This window comes from Hippichthys cyanospilos, chromosome 21, assembly GCF_059441005.1.
Source record: "Hippichthys cyanospilos isolate Australia breed blue-spotted pipefish chromosome 21, RoL_Hcya_1.0, whole genome shotgun sequence".
Lineage (NCBI taxonomy): Eukaryota > Metazoa > Chordata > Actinopteri > Syngnathiformes > Syngnathidae > Hippichthys > Hippichthys cyanospilos.
This window is the reverse complement of record NC_142389.1, coordinates 11,350,969-11,368,188: the sequence shown is the minus strand read 5'-3', so window position 1 is coordinate 11,368,188 and position 17,220 is coordinate 11,350,969. Positions and strand designations below refer to the sequence as shown.

The following is a 17,220-nucleotide window of genomic DNA, read 5'->3' as shown; positions in this document are numbered from 1 at the left end:
TACAAGTAAAAAATTAATGACACCAGCGTTACTTGTATACAAGTGTTGTAAATGGATATGCCACATAAAGTTAAAAAGTTGAATAAAACGGTAAATATTGGTCTTTTTTTTTTATCTTTTACAAAACAACTGGATATCTCAAACTGTCCTGTAAAAAAAAGGGGGGGTTGATTTCTGCAAAAATCAGAAAGTTTCGTCAAATTGGGCATGTTGGGTTGTTACTTCCACCCAAATTTGAGTTTGTTATTTATTTATTGTTATTTTTTGAAAAAAAAAAAAAACCTGACTGTTTTTTATATTAGTGCAGCATGGAAGCGATTACAGAACAATGGGTCCTTAAAATATACTGGGATATTGTCCTGTGATATTGTCCGTCCATCAAATCAGTACTGTTCATCATTAAAAACTAAGGGCTCAAATTCTTATGTGCCCAGCGGGACTCTTGTGCAAGGTACAGCTGAAATATGCGCAGAGGCAGGTTAGACTCTGTGTTAATATTTTTCCAAATTCACATCACATAGAGGCCATTGAAAGAAGACACTAGGTAGGGAGCAGAAATTACACCCAGATGGTGAAAGTTCAACATGGCATGAACAGGAATGTGTCATACCTTGGTTAAAATACTGTGAGAATATGTGGAAGAAAATGACCCAAAAATGATCAAAATACTGCACAAGGGATATTTATTTCAAATATTTGCCTGTGCATGAAGGTGGCATTTGATTGCATTTTTGGCTAACACAACAGCTGCTGTAACCACCTGAGCAAAACCATGCACTTCCCAGAAATGAAAAGAGGAGACAATGTGTCCTTGGCAGAAAAACACTGAGCCAGAAATCATGTGATGTCATAATCTTTGCAGAAAACCCCCACCACTACCCTGATGGTAGCATTTTAAGCTCTTAGCTGTTACTGCATTACAACACTGTGGCTGGACACAGACGTGTGTCATGTGTCAACGCTACCAGCTCACAAATCGATCCTTTGGAGGGCAGAGGAATGTCGAGAACGTTTGCACTAGGAGTCAGCCGCCTCTTTGCAAACTTGTTGGCGTGCCATTCCATCTGTCATGTGCTAAGATCGGCATGACACTGACTATTTGTTCTTTGCCTGTTGCAACGCCAACGACATGATCTTGTGCTTTGCCGTTGCAATCCTGCTAGCGGCAGTCACATGAGAGACAACTCAAGCATGTGAATCCGACACGTATAATCTTGTCTTCTCGCAAGATGAGCTGTGATTGGTTGTTACCCGAGCACATGTGATGTCATTTTTAGTTGACAGCAAGTGGCAAAATGTGTTCTTAACCATTGTGCACACAATTTGCAAACTATACACGTGGAATAATTAAAGTTATTTCTGATCTTTTTTCTTTCAACCACTTACATTGTTCAGTGGCATCAGTTCTATCCATACATATGTATGTAACATTTAGTAACACCCACAAAAAATTATAAAATGGGATGGTCTGTCTTCGTAGTCTCTGATATACTGATGACACTTTAAGACTCAGCCATTAACTGGTTTCTACTGCCACCTACTGTCTTGAGGTGAAATACAAGTCAACAAAGAATGTTCTGTTTGCTGACATACTTTGACCGCAGCTCAACGGAATGTTGCAAAAAATGCAGGAAACCTAATGACATAAATCCTATTAAAATGCGTCTTAAAATTTGTAGTTATAATTGGTTTTATATGGTCCAAAATTTGGACAATTATTGTTTTTGTACATAAAATCTCACAGGTCAAGCTGCAATCAGAGTTGTTGCATTTTGAAATTTTATGTTTTACTCATCTGCTGGAAACTTCAGCTTCTTAGTGTTTTTTCTCACATTGATTATTTTATCACATTATAAACAAAAATGAATGAATCTCCATATAACATAATGTCACAAGGGTGACAGGTATTATTAATATAGCTATCATTCATTATATAGTGTTCCCTTGTTTATTGTGAGGGTTACATTCCTGAAAATACCTGGAAAAACAGAAATCTGTGAAAAAAAAAATGCGTTTTTGTTGTGCGTGTGTTCCTTTTATTCAGTTTGTCGCTATTGTTAAAAATATATTTATACATAAAATCATTATTCTTTCTTTTTTCCTGGTCAGACTGATGAAGAAAAAAGGTCAAGGAAAAATAGTGAGATAAATACCTACAAAAGAGATGGTCATAAATGAAAATCTATGTACCAATACTGAATTTTTATCCAGTCCAGAAAAGCAGGTTGCTCACAAAATGATTTTGACACCTATTGATTAAGAATAAATTCTTTCATGTTCCAATTAATTTGCTCTCAAATTGAAAATTATGTTGTTCCTGCCACTGCATTAAAAGGCAAAAAAAAAAAAAGTTAAAAACTCCCATATCACCTGAAGTGCCATTCAGTTGCAATATTGGAAACCTATTCAAGGACAATAAAAGGTGTGCCTTCACGTACTGATATTTTGACACAGAGAAAAAAAGGCCGGTGTGGCAGCAGGGTGCAAACACACCCATATGAGTACGAAAAAAATCACGATAACACACTTTAACTATTGGTTGCTTCATATTTCAATTAATTTGCTCTTAATTTGAAAATGTACTGTTCCCAGCTTGATTGCCAGAAAATTGTTTTAATGACAATGCACATTCATGTGAAACTTAATACAATAAAGAAACATTGTTTGCAGCAATAAGATGCCTCAAGTTTTGATTAAGTTGAATATATGACAAGAAAGAATCCATTGTTCCTGTTACGGCATTATATTCGTTTGCTGAGACCTGCAGGAACTCTTTTAAAATTTGACTTAATCCCTGAACTCCCTTTATGTATCCCCATTTGAAAATCAATGTTTTTGTTACTTTTGTTCACTTTTCCAGGAACAAAATGCAATTTCATCATGTGTACACACCATTACTGGTGGATGAGATTGAACTGATCATTGTCAGGCTTTGGTGGAGGTCTACACTTCTAGTTTCAGTACTTGACTTCTGGTTAACTCAACAGTGATGCATTTGAGTGACAGATGCTAAAAGTTGGACGCATGAGACGTTATTAGCTGTCATGGGAAACAACTCCCAGTCGTTTTCAGTATTAATACTCTCGAATCATTGTCTCTAATAGGACCTTTCGTCTTTCACGCATCATGCGAGCTTGTCTGCTCTGTGCCGTCCAAACCCGCACGGACTGACCCGCACACACACACAAGCGCCAGCAATGCAGACAGCACAGAGTCCGACATCGTTACCTTAGCAGCGATCCAGGAAGTGAGACGATCCGGCCAGTTAATGCAGATGGATGCGCTCCTGTGCAATGTTTATATCTCGGCTTGCGCCGCTACTGCTGCTGCTGCTGCTGCTGTTGCCATGGTTATTCATCCAGACCCTGCGTGTACTGCAGTCCCCCCACTTTCCCTCTCTGGCGCTATCGCTCTTCATCAATCCGTGTCTCTCCCATCCACATGGAGGAGAAGGAGGAGGAGGGAGATGTCAAATTTAGGCGTCTGTTGCTTAATCCGCCTTTGTCCTCGCCCTCCAGCATCCAGTCCACTCGCAGTGGCCAGCGTACGGCTGTGGTATTAATAGTAAAGCGTGCAGACACGGCCGTGTGCGCGTTTGTGTGTGTGTGTGTGTGTGTGTGTGTGTGCGTGACTGCGTGTGTGTGTTTGTGTGTCCTGCTGCTGCACTCTCGCGTGGCGCGTCCGGCCAGCCAACCAACCGCCTGACATCAGAGACAGCCCACTAAAGGCTGAAGTGAGGCATCAAATGAGGAAGGAAGAAAAGAGATAAATCATGCTGGCCATGCGTTGATGCAACCTGTGAAAAAGCAACTTAGTATATTACTGACAGAGTCAAAAGAGTGGCAACAATGCTGGTTTTTGGCATATTTGCAGCTGATCTTGTATCTAAGTGGAATTCCAACAAAGCAGCATTTCTTCAACCCCCAAACTTCATAAAATCGCATTTCATTTGATACTATTACCATAAATGTCTGAGTATGAGCCGCAATTTTTTTAGTATCACCAACCATCGTTGAAGTCAAAACAGCATTTCACGGGTCACATAAAATGATGTGTTGGGCCGAATCTGACCCTAGGGCCTTGAGTTTGACACCTGTGGCTTAAGGTGTCACTTTATGTAACAGTTATGAAACGGAACTGTAAAATGTAACTCAAAATCCATGAAGGAGTTTCAAAATCTAGTATTAAAAATACAAAAATTATGTACAAGTTGAATAAGATCTTGTATAAATATCTTTCACAAATAAACATGATAGATAGATAGATAGATAGATAGATAGATAGATAGATAGATAGATAGATAGATAGATAGATAGATAGATAGATAGATAGATAGATAGATAGATAGATAGATAGATAGATAGATAGATAGATAGATAGATAGATAGATAGATAGATAGATAGATAGATAGATAGATAGATAGCATAATTATCTGATGTTACAACCTTATCGTCTCAATTTTTGCTGCTGTGGGTACCTTACATTCCGGTGTGGTCTATAGTCTGAAATTTACAGTATTTCATTATAATTTTATTGCCCTATTTCATTTTAAACATATTACTGGATACTGGACTATCATATTTACAAAAATTACAGATTAATATGTTTAAAGAAAAAAAGTTAAAAAAATACCTCCTTAATACTCTCAATCACTAAATGTTCATGTTTTTGTAAAGCCATCAGTCACTACCAGACAATTAAAACTCGATCTTTGCCATCTATTGCCATTAATGGCAGAGAATGAGATAAGTGAAGCCTGGCATTAATATTATGCATATTCCCTCACTCTGCCTTTGTTTCTGTAAACAGCGCTGATGTGAGCCGTCAGACCGAGTGAGTTGGTGAGTTCAAGGACAGTTCAATTCTGACAGAAGACGTCAATGCGGATAATGGTATAAAATGATTAATTTTGCATGGAAACATGCAGAAGCTTTAAGATGTACTGAACCAGCGGTTTTCAAATGGGAGGACATGAAGACCCTTCGGGAGTACTTGGGATTTTAAGAGGTTTTCTGCAGGTGTCAGCATATCTAGTTTAATGCTCTTTTTTAAGCTATGACAGAAACAGTACTTTTATTTTCAAATTAAGGGCAAATTATTTGGAACATTAAGCATTTTATTGTTAAATTGTGGACTAGTAAAATGTGTTTTGTTAACTTTTACATCAATACACATTATCATTAGCGACACAAAGCCAAAACTAAAACAGATGATATTACGCAGTTGATCATCTGGAGTTGTTGAATAAAATATAAGAGACACTACAATAAATTAAGTTCCAAAGTTTAGTAAATCAGACATACGCAGCACACAGTTTTTAGTGTTTTGTTTGTTTTTTTTTTAAATGCCTTGCACTAGTTGGGGATGCTGGTGACAAGAACAGCACATTTTTCTTTTCAAATTAAAAATGAATGAATTGGAAAATGAAACAAGGGGCTACTTAGCAGAAATAAAAACTTTAAATGGATTGCATGATTGAAAAAAGGTTGAATACCACTGTACTGAACAGCTCAATTCAATTCAGCACCAAAAGAGCATTTTAATTTGATAGAATATTTCATAAATAATTCTGGAAAGTTCTATGTGGTCCCACTAGTCCAAAAACATGATTCTGATAAATATTATGTTTATATTACGGAGCAAATTCACCTATTTTCACCCATCCCAGCTGCCATTTTGCCCAAAAATGACATCACAGTTGCTCAGGTAGAGACCAATCACCGCTCATCATGGTAACATCACACGACCAAAATCAGATAACAGGGGAGCCATGATTGGTTGATACCTGAGCAACACTGATGTTATTTTTAGTGGACAGCAAATGACAAAAAAGACTGTTCCCTGCGATGGATAAAAAAGAATAGTTTGCTCTCTATCTAATTCACATTAATGAAAAGTCAGCATGTTATTGTAAGGAACCATTTTTGTCTTGACTTCTCCTTTAAGTTCTGTGACGCACTAAGTTATTAGCGCTGGGTGTTAGCGCTTCCCCGACCATCTTCACCTTGCTTTTAAAAAGCCAAAGTCAATCGCGGCTTTATCGCATGGCATCCTGCCATGGGCCTGGAGCACTCTTGATTAAGGATGGAGCGCTATTGATTTTTTTTTTTTTCTTTTCCCAAACGTCCGCCACACTATTAGGATGAAAAAGCTTGGCAGATTTTTCAAAGGACGCAAGGACGCCGACATCCAGGTCACCCAAGAGTAATAAAACTGAATAACATCAGTGAGCACTACTTTTTATCTCATTTGATTGGAATCCAATTTTATATACGGCGTGGTGATTGAGTGGTTAGCACATCTGCCTCGGAATTCTAAAGTTGTGGGTTTGAATCTGTGCTGGAGAAAAATCACACTATGAGCAGAAGATGGTTTTGGGTCACCCCGCTGAAAGATTTGAGTACAAACTTGGTGACCAATGTAACTTTTCAAAGTGGATTTCACGGAGGATCCAGCTGGAGTCCAGCTCAAGGGGCGGAGCTGTCCACAGGTCATGAGTCTGCTAGTCACAGGGCTTGATGGAAAAAAAAAAAAAAAACACTCATTGTTTTTTTGTTTTTTTGAACTGCTGGCTCAGTGCTCGCTCCAACCCCCAATTAAGTTAACTGGACACGTGCACTCATAGGATTCAGTTGCTGTACTATCGCCTCCCCCTTTGCTTTCAGAAACACTTTTCTTAGTCTTTACAGAAACAGTTCAAAATTCTTAAAACACATTCCAATTTAGTGTAGTTTATCATTTAAAACTAATGAATTATAGATAAACTGATTAACTGCGTCAACATATTAATATCAGAGACAACTCTACTGATGCACAATCACCAGTAGATTTTAGAGATGGAAATCCAAATTTCAAAACAACAATGATTATTTCATAAGTTATTATCTAAGTTATTGATATTATGTAGACTTTTATTGTTTATTGTGATAAACAAAAAGAGTGCAAATCAAAACAATGTTTTCTCATTTAAATCGCTGTGAACGGTTTTTGCTCAGATAACAGCTTTGCATATCTTGTTTGTTTTTTTTTTCTTTTTAGATAAGCTTTATGCAAATGACGCTCCATAACTTGGAATGACTTTCAGTTCATCTTTAAGCGTTTGCTTGAATCTCCTCCTACACTCTTAAAAACATTCGAGTCCAAAGAAGGACTGACCCAAGTTTGATCACAATTTAACCATATTCCAAGAAGTGCTGTTGGTCTTTTTTTTTTTTTTTTTAAACTATAATTGGGTTATTATCAAACCAAAAGTTTTAAGAGTATAACGTGTTTGAGACCATTGAATTTAAGGTGTCTCTAAACTTTTGACTGGTACTGTTGATCATCAGAAGTCATGAATAAATCATTTTCGAAACCAAAAAAAAATTTGAAAAAAAAAAGCTTGTCTGTGAGTCTATCGTGGTTTAAATTTGCATGAACCAGCTGTATAAAATCCACAAAGATTTCATAATTAACCCTTGTGGCATTATGTTACATATTATGGTAATTCCTTTGATTTTTTTATGATATCGTTAAAGCATAAATGAGAAAAAAATTCTAGGGAGCTGAAGTTTCCAGCAGATACAGTAATTAAAACGTGAAATTCCAAAATGCAACAATTCTGATATTTCTATGTGATTGCACCTTGATGCACGGATTTTGTGCACAAAAATAATCATTGTCCAAATTTGGGACCATATAAAACCATTATAATTACAAATTTTGAGATGCTTTTTACTAGGATTTATGACATTGATTTTCTCGCGATTTTTTTCCAAACTTCAGTTGAAGCGGCTGTCTATACTATATCAGCAAACAGAAAATTCTTTGTTGACTTGTGTTTCACCTCAAGACAGTAGGTGGCGGTAGAGACAAGTTAATGGCTATGTCTTAAAGTGTCATCGTCACATCACAGACCATCCAATTTTTCCATTTTCGTGGGTGTTAATAAATTTAACCTACATATGTATGGATAGAACTGATGCCACTGAACAATTTGAGTGGTTAAAGGGAAAAAAAAAAGTATTTTCCTGTAAAGTCGGCGTTGCAAAACAAACATTCATATTTTAAACCACAAATGACATTCACATGTGCACTGAAGGTTATCTTGTCTCAATAAAGCACCTGTTGACAATTGTATCTTTTTTTATCGAAAAATGTGAACCAGTTTAGCGCAATCCTGTAATTGAGCTTATGAGAGCATAAATGTTGCGTATTTGCAAACATGTCACGTATATGGCTTACAAGTTTATGTCAGCATAACGGACATTCTTCTGGCAACCTGATGCCAACACATGATTATAAAATGCACGTATCATCACCGGCCCTCTGCTTCTTCACTATTACGAGGATAATCATTATGAGAATTACACACAAGGCCGCACATATCATTAAGGGGCTCCCAAGAGAGGCAAAAAAAAAAAAAGTTACACACATGGGCCCTGAGGCTTTAGAAGTCTGTAATAAAACATTGCCACCACCTCCCTAAGAACTCCTGGCCAATAGGAGGCCATTGAGCAAACTTTTATTTGGCCTCCGCTTGAACATCCCCTGCGCGTATGCTAGCTCTCACTCGTCAACATGCGCAGGTAGGACCTGGCTGAGGGGAGGGGGATTCTAATTCGACTTCAGCACATCCGCACAGCCGCATCGCCAAGCCTCCATCGCAGTCAAACATGGCCTTCTGCTCTTCTGCTTTGACCAGGTAAATCATTCACGTCAGATCAATGTCAAGGCTTCTCATCACTCAGATTTATTATGACCTTCTACAAGCGCTGCTTTTTACGAGTCCTGCTTTGCATTTTGTAAATTAGAAGATAATATGCAGTGTGAAACTAAAATTAAATGTATTCCTAGGAGTGGTTCTCAAGTTTGTCAATGATATACCTACACCTGTGGATTTTTTTTTTAACTTAGCACCCCCTTACCAGCACAAATCCTTTTTTCTATTGAAAAAATACTCTAAAAATGTTTATTTCTATCATTACATGACAAAGTACATCCATTTAGAGCTTACAAAATAGCACAAAATATTTGCCAAAGGAGTCACTAAAACACAACTTAAGTTGCTTCATGTTCCGGTTAATTTGCTCTTTATTTGAAAATAAAACTGTTCTTGTAATTGCTGGTGGAGATAACTAAATCGCTATGTAGTGTTCCCACACAAATTTCTCAAAAAGAGCTTTAAAATATGATATTGTAAACCTGAGAATTTACACAGAATCCTTCACTAAGGTCTTTGTTTTGTTTACAGATATGTATTTTTATTTGGGCTACTACCATATTTTTTGCACTAAAAGGGGCACCTTCAAAAATTGGCCTATTTTTTTCATATATATATATATATATATATATATATATATATATATATATATATATATATATATATATATATATATATATATATATATATATATATATATATATATATATATATATATATAAATACATGTAAGGCACACTGCAATATAAGGCGCACAGAACAGAAGCTACAGTAGTGATTGTGGTTGCGTCATGCATCCACTGGATGGAGCTGCGTCAAAGGAAATGTCAACAAACCAATAAGTCGGTCAAACTTTATTAATAGAAAATCAGAAATTAAAAATAAAGATGTTTTGTGGAAAGTACATTCTGAAGAAAAAAAAAGAAAAGGAAAAATACCTCTAGATTACATTAAAGACTGTTTAGATCAAGGTCAAAATGAATCAAGAGATTAAAAGAAAGAATATCACAATGATTCAATTAAATATTATACTTAAATATCTTTTTAATCAAATTGCAACACAACATCATAAAACACCTTTTGAATATATAAATAGTTGTGTGCTAAGGCATGTATCAATTATACTTTATTCTGCTTGTCTTTATATGTTCAATAAATCAATCAGTCATTACTGAAAACGCTGCACATAGATCCTTGCAAAATGTTCCATCCACAGTAGCATTTTTTATTTTTAATTTGAATAAGACGAAAGCTGGGTCCTCGCCTACTGATTTTTAGAGATTTTTCTATTATTTTGCAATGTCATTTCATGTTGTAATTAATTTACTTTCAATTTGAAAACATTCAACTGTTTCTGTCACCGCATTAAAAGGCAATAAATAAATGAATAAATAAAACTTAATAAATATGCTACACATGTAGGAACTGTTAAAATGTCACATACCCCAGGGGACTCATCGCCTATTTTGAGAACCACCGGAATAGGTGATGGATGTATTGTCATGTAGTGTTCCGTACAAATCCCAGAATATGCTCTATATAGCTCATTGGGCCTTGCAAAAAAATAAATAAATAAACAATGATAATAATTAGTTTTATTGTTATAAATAAGATTCAAGCTCGCATTTTTTTTTAATTCAAACACTCAAAAAGGTAGGTCCTTGCATACTGATTATTAACATCTATCACTCAGCAATAGTTTTTTTAGTGTTCCCTTTAATTTCCTCTCAATTTGAAAACAAAGTCTCCTGTTTCGGACGCTGCTTGAAAAACAAATTTGCTGATACCTGCAGAAACTCTGTTAAAGTCTCACACATACCGGCTGAAGTATCTTGTATGCCCAACAGTACTCATGCCCCATTTTATCACTGCTGGTATAACGAATAAAATGACCTAAAATTGATTATAGGGCATATTTCATGTTTTTGAAAGCTATTTCAAGTTAGTCATCAGGTTGAAGGGCTTGTTCATAAATGCGAAGGCAAACACAAATGATTTCTGGACTTTGATGCGAGACATTCATTTTGTTCTTTTTCTCTTGCACTGTAGTTCTGCAAAATTCATACATTTTTGGGGCCTTGTCATGATCTTAAATAGCCTATGGCAAAGCCTGGGGCCTTAGATTAAACACATCTCAGTTTGATGGAGGTACTGCTAAATAAAATATGTTTTAGCATATGTGAAGTTATCTTACCACTTGGATTTTTTTATTTTTTTTTGGTATCAACCACAATAAATCAATGTATTACAGTGCATTGCTTTGTAAAACTTTTACAGCAAAAATGTTTTGGGTGGCCAGGTAATCTAAACGTCACTGAACGTCAACCAAATCCAAGAACCAAAGCAAGAGCATTCTATCATTATATTGCTTATAACTATAGTTATAGCTTGAGGATTATTAATGTGATATGTTCACAATTTGCTCTGTCACACATGAAAGTGTAGTAAACCATTTTTACTCGTAAAAACCCATTATCTAATTCACCACAGTGTTATGATTGAAAAGGTTGTCACAAGTTTTATTTTAGATTATGTATTTTTCACGATATAAGCCGCACCTTTTTTTTTCACTTTGAGCCTTGTGGCTAATAGTACAAGCGGGTTTTCATAACAACCAAGAGATGATCCACCTGAAAGGCAAATGTGTGTAGCCTATTTGTTCAAGGTATCAAATTATGGAACAACTATGACTGAAATTATGTGAATCAATAGCTGTGCTCAAAAAGACTTAGAATTAGAAAAATATAGGATTAAAAACACAAAAATGTTCCATAAATTGAACAAGCTCTTGTATAGAGATTATATATATTTTTTTAATTGTTTTATTTTATTATTTCTTTCTTTCTTTATGTATTTAGTTAGTTAGTTAGTTAGTTAGTTAGTTAGTTAGTTAGTTAGTTATTTTTTATGTCGCAAGCCATTTCAAATTTAATATTGGGTTTCAAATGGGCCCTGGGCCATATTTTTGAGATCTCTGTTTCACACTTAGCTGAGCATTAAAATGGGACAATTTGAAGTCAGAGGCCACAAAAAGATGAACTTCTAAACATTGGTGGGATCCAAATGAGTTGATGACGACCCAGAGTTGATGCCAAACTAAGCTGAAGCGCTAACACTTTCATCATCTGCATTAATTGCACCGAATTAATATGAAGAAGAGGATCCTTCCTTCATTCATATTGAATTCTCCATGAAATGCTAATGGACAAACATTAGAGGATATTGGGCATCTACATAACTGCTTGTGCTTTGAGAATACAATATCAGCATTTTTTCCCACCTCATCTAAAAATGTGTATATATATATATATATATATATATATATATATATATATATATATATATATATATATATATATATATATATATATATATATATATATATATATATATATTTATATTTATAATAAATATAAATATATTTATATTTATATTTATATATATATATATATATATATATATATATATATATATATATTTTTTTTTTTTTTTTTTTTTTTTTTTGCATTTTTGAGAAGACTAGGCAAGTTCCTGCTTTCTTGTCTGACTTGCTGGGAAAATCAATTTAATGATACATTTTGAATTATTCTAAGGAGTTAATTATTCAGTGTCTATTAAAAAAAGGTCACATTTCTTTTTTTCAAATATCACAGAGAAAATAATTACGCTTCAACCGCGATGTGATAATGTGAAACGAATGCTCGTTATAACTCAAAGAAAAGATTGTCACTACCTCTCATTATCACCTTCAACATGAATATATGCAAGAGCCCCTTGAAAAAGTGCATACTGTATATGGAAAAGCGACAGATGCACTGGTACTTTAAGAGATGGAGAGAGGCAAAATGAGATGCCAGGGAGACCCTGAGAGGGTTTGAGGACGCTCGGACGTCTGGCCCGGCAAAGACCTTGCTGCTGACAAGGCCATCAGTCATCTCTTTCGGCATTTCACTCACACGTCCCTTCGCACGTATCTGCAAGAGAGTTAACACCCAGAGAGGTTAGGCTCTTGAGCATCAGTCTCTCGGATGAACGGATGGAGGCAAGCTTCCATAAAGAGTACATCTGAATCTCCGGGTGGATTTGGAAGATTGAAAGTTTTTTTTTTTTTTTTAAGTTGTTTTTTCAACAGTGGAGGAGAAGTCATTTTGGCACTATTTTGTGTCATTTACACAGGTTATTTGAGAATTTCATTAGGCATGGCACATTATACTATACATACCACATACAGTCATAGAAATATGTAAAAAAGAATTACTCATTTTAAAGTGAGAAACGTGAAATTCTTATTATGAAGTCATAATTCAGACATCAGATATCAAATCAGAATTTCAACCTTTAAACTGAGAATTATGACTTGATTCTCTGAACTCACTTCACAGGTTTTTCTAGATAATAGTTAGAATTCATACTTAAGCTAAAGATCAGAATATTGAGAATAAAGTTAGAATTCTCACATTAAAGTGGAAAAAGTTTAAAACTGTCATTTTGAAGTCAGAATCCTGACATCAGATTTCAAGTCAGAATTCTGACCTTAAACTGAGAATTCTGACTTCATTCTCTGAATTCACTTCACAGTTTTTTTTTTTTAATTGAGAATAGTTAGAATTCTTACTTAAAGTGAGAAAAGTTTAAAAATGTCATTTTGAAGTCAGAATTATGACTTCATTCTAAGAATACTTACTTGGGTTTTTTAATAGAGAGTAAAGTTGGAATTGTTATTAAATCAAGAAGTCAGAATTATGAGAATAAATTTAGAAATCTCACTTTAAAGTAAGAAATCTGATTAAAAGAGAGGATAAAATGTGATCTTGAGTCAGAATTCTGACTGAATTTTCTGAAAATAGAGTAAGGCTTCTGACTAACCTCACAACTTTAACATTGCATTGATGTCATAATTCAGACGTTGGATTGAGAATTCTGAGGATTAAGTAAGAACACTCACATTAACGTGAGAATTCTTCGTCAGAATTCTCACTTTTCTGAGGAATCAGATTTCACAAATTACCTCAGAATTCAGACTCAGAAGTGAGAATTCAAACTTTACTCTCAGAATTCTCACTTGACATTTTCTAAAGGTAATAAAATGATAATTCTGATTTAAGTGGAAAATCAATGTTCTGAGATTTCAAGTTTTCGCAAAGTGATAAATCTGACCTTAAAAGTGAGAACTGTGAGAATTGATGTAGAATTCTGGAAATACAGTCAGACTAAAGTTGGAATTCTGACAGTTCTTTCATCAACGTGAGAATTCTGATGTTAGGCAGATATCTGACTTTAATGTGACATTAGTGAGAATTCAAATGTTAAATTGAGAATCCTGAGAATAAATTACTAAGGTTGTTGAATGTTTAGTAAGACTTCTTTAACTAAATTTTGAATTCTCACTTTAAAGTGAAAATTCTTACTTTAAAATATGCATTTTGACAATACCCTCAGAAATATGAGAAGCCAACACTTTAAACTCAGAATTCTTCATTCTGGGAATGAAATAAGAATTTTGACCTAAATCTCAGAATTTCCTATTTAAAATGACATTGGGCAGAAATATGACATTTAATTGACAAACCTGAGAACAAAGTTAGAATGCTGAATTTAAAGTGAGCATTCTGAAAATGAAAATTCTTACATTTTAAAATTTGAATTTTGAGTATCAAGTCAGAATTCTAAGATAAAAGTGAGAATCCTGAAAATTGCTATACGTTTAACTTCACTGGCCCTAATCTTCTATATCTTGAATGAACTAAACTCAAAGGAAAATCTTTATTTCTATCAAAACCAGTATCCAGAAGTAATTTTCTTACACACAAGTCACTTCTATTGTAGATCCCTCAAGTTTTATTGCAGCTATGACATTTTTGACACATTAATGTCAATTTTGACCAATTTGTGCCATTGATTGAGACACATCTAACAAAAAGCATTAAACATTAAGAAACACTAGGATGCTATAAATGACTATAAATTGTCAAAAAGAGGGAGAGGGTCAAAATGGAACCATGTGTTTATTCCTAAATGCTTTCAAATGGGATTTATTTGATGGCAAATTTTACAATAGGAACCCGTATGACGATCGACACCCAAAATACCAAAACTGATTTTTTTTTCCTCTGTGCAGAAAGCAGCCATGTGCATGGACATACTCGCCTGTTTGCATGGCCTTCGTGTCCTTCCTGCTTGCCCCCGCACTTGGACGTAAGTCATCGTACAGCACAAAAACATTATACACATACAAGATATGCTTTTACGCATCTTGGATGCAAACGAAGCTCCACCCCCTTTTTCCAACTTCGAATTCCATTGTGATTTCTACATCATATCAGTCCACTGAAGGTACCATAACCATGCTGCAGCCTGCACCAAATTTGACAAACATGAACAACACTGCACAGGTGTACCTAATGAAGAGACCAATCAAATGTATGTGATGAATGTTCAATCCTGTACCATTGCAAGCTCATCTTAGTTATGGTAAACAAGCAAAAGCCCCAAAATAGCAGCCATGTTTTAGGAAGTTGTGTCGTGCGTGGGATTAAATCAGATTAAACGTCCCCCTCTGACCGTCTCCACAATCCCATTGTCTGCACTTGTTTAGGGAAGCCGTAAATGTAATATGACTGCAGTAATCTGCGGATGAAGTAAGAGCACCATTTTTTTTTTTTTTTTCTCCTAGTGCACACGGGATGCCATGTGACATCTTCATTGTGGTCCATGGCACGCTCGTTACAGTAATGAATGGCTTTCCCCGTGTAAAGCGGCAGCCGACAGGGACTTTAACAATTTGAGTATGCGGTCAGATAAGTGTTTAGTAGCAATAAAAAATGGCATTATAAATTCCATTTATAAAGTCTCACCGCTCAGTCCCATGTCTCAGCATTTATGTGGGCTCGGTGAAGGGCTTCCAGATGTGTCCCGAGCTGACTCAGTTTGTTGACTGTGGTGACTCCAACTAGCTGCTACCAAAGGGAGTGCGAGAACAAAGTAAGGAAGCACAGAAATGAAAGAGGTCACCTCTCTTCCACTCACAAAAGGGCTTGAAAAATAAAGGCTGCAACTGAGGAGGGGAGTGCAGTCTAAGGAACTAAAGTTATATGAAAAAAAAATACATGATCAATGCTGTCTCATTTGTCTTGGCAGAACTAGACTTTAACCGATTGGATGGAGACACCGTCTGCCCACCAATGAGGAGTGGACAGGATGACCTTCCAGGTAAGATGCAATTTAAAAAAAAAATATAGGTGGCCCTTCCTGTGTGGAGTTTGCATGTTCTCCCCGAGCCCGCGTGGGTTCCCTCCGGGCACTACGGCTTCCTCCCACTCCCCAAAAATATGCATGGCAGGTGAATTGGACATACTAAATTGTCCTTAGGTGTGATTGGGCGCGTGATTGGTCGTTTGTCTCTGTGTGCCCTGCGATTGCCTGGCAACCAGTTCAGGTTGTCCCCTTGCCTACTGCCCGAAGCCACCTGAGATAGGCACCAGCAAGCTTGCGACCCTGCACAAAATACAAGCGTGCATAAGGGAGCACTCTAGGAATTTACCACCTTAAAAAGTTCAGCAGATGCTCATATACCCAGAAGAAAAGTAATAACCTCAATAATTTCAAAGGCTTATCAATTTCTTGCGGACACAATTAATGAAAGGTTCTGCTTGGCCTTGGGTAAGTAATGACAATTATTTAAATTCAACCACATTGTAATAAGTCTTTCCCCAGGGTTGTGTTTGAAACCCATCCCCCTAGATTGTTTACTAGTCATTCACAATGACATCCTTTTTTTTTTTTTTTGTCTATTTGTTTCATCTTACTGGTAACTTAAAGAAATATCCAAAGATTGTCAGTGTAACCCATTTTTTTGTCCATTTGTTTCATCTTACTGGTAACTTTCCAGATTAATTATTGCATACTAGTTTCACAAAAATCTCACTAATTACATTTCTATTTATTTAGGATTTGATTTGATCACGCAATTCCAGCTGGACGTCATCCCCCTGAAAGGCGTGAGGAAAGTGGACGGCTCGACACCGCTCCAGGTGGCCTACCGTCTCGACCGGGAGGCCAACTTCCAAATTCCAACCATGTAGGTACAATTTTTCAGCGTATGCTTTCAAAGCAGCTAAAAACAGGCATGGATATGACCGGGTGTGCTCCCGTTGCAGGTGTTGCATTATTACAGGTCGGCCACAGATGTTACTGCATGGCGAGGGGCACCAAAACGTGTCTGAGCATATTTGACATCTAGCAAACCACAAAGAGATTTCTATGACACATTTCAATACAGAAGTCGAAGAAAACTAGATGCGCATTTTCCGAGAATTTTTACGTGATTTTATTGATGCCACAAAAAAATTGTGTGAAACAACGAAGCATGGAACTGCCTGTGTAGATTAATTATTTATAAGTAATATTATTTATATTTTTTTGGGGTTGGCAGATTAATTCCAATAAAATTGGAAATTTTTCAAAGGAGACGAAACTGCCAATGAAGAAAAAAATTTTTGGTTGGCAAATTCATTCAAAC

The 17,220-nt window shown here is 35.8% G+C and overlaps 1 protein-coding gene across 1 annotated transcript in view; it reads right to left on the bottom strand.

The window, feature by feature from the left end:
* fam135b (family with sequence similarity 135 member B) overlaps nucleotides 1-3,534 on the bottom strand; it is a 36,776-nt gene extending 33,242 nt beyond the window's left edge. The window contains exon 1 of the mRNA XM_088405549.1: nucleotides 3,229-3,534. The gene's annotated coding sequence lies outside the window, so the exon portion shown is untranslated. The remainder of the gene's footprint in view (nucleotides 1-3,228) is intronic.
* Between the last annotated feature and the right edge of the window lie 13,686 nt (nucleotides 3,535-17,220).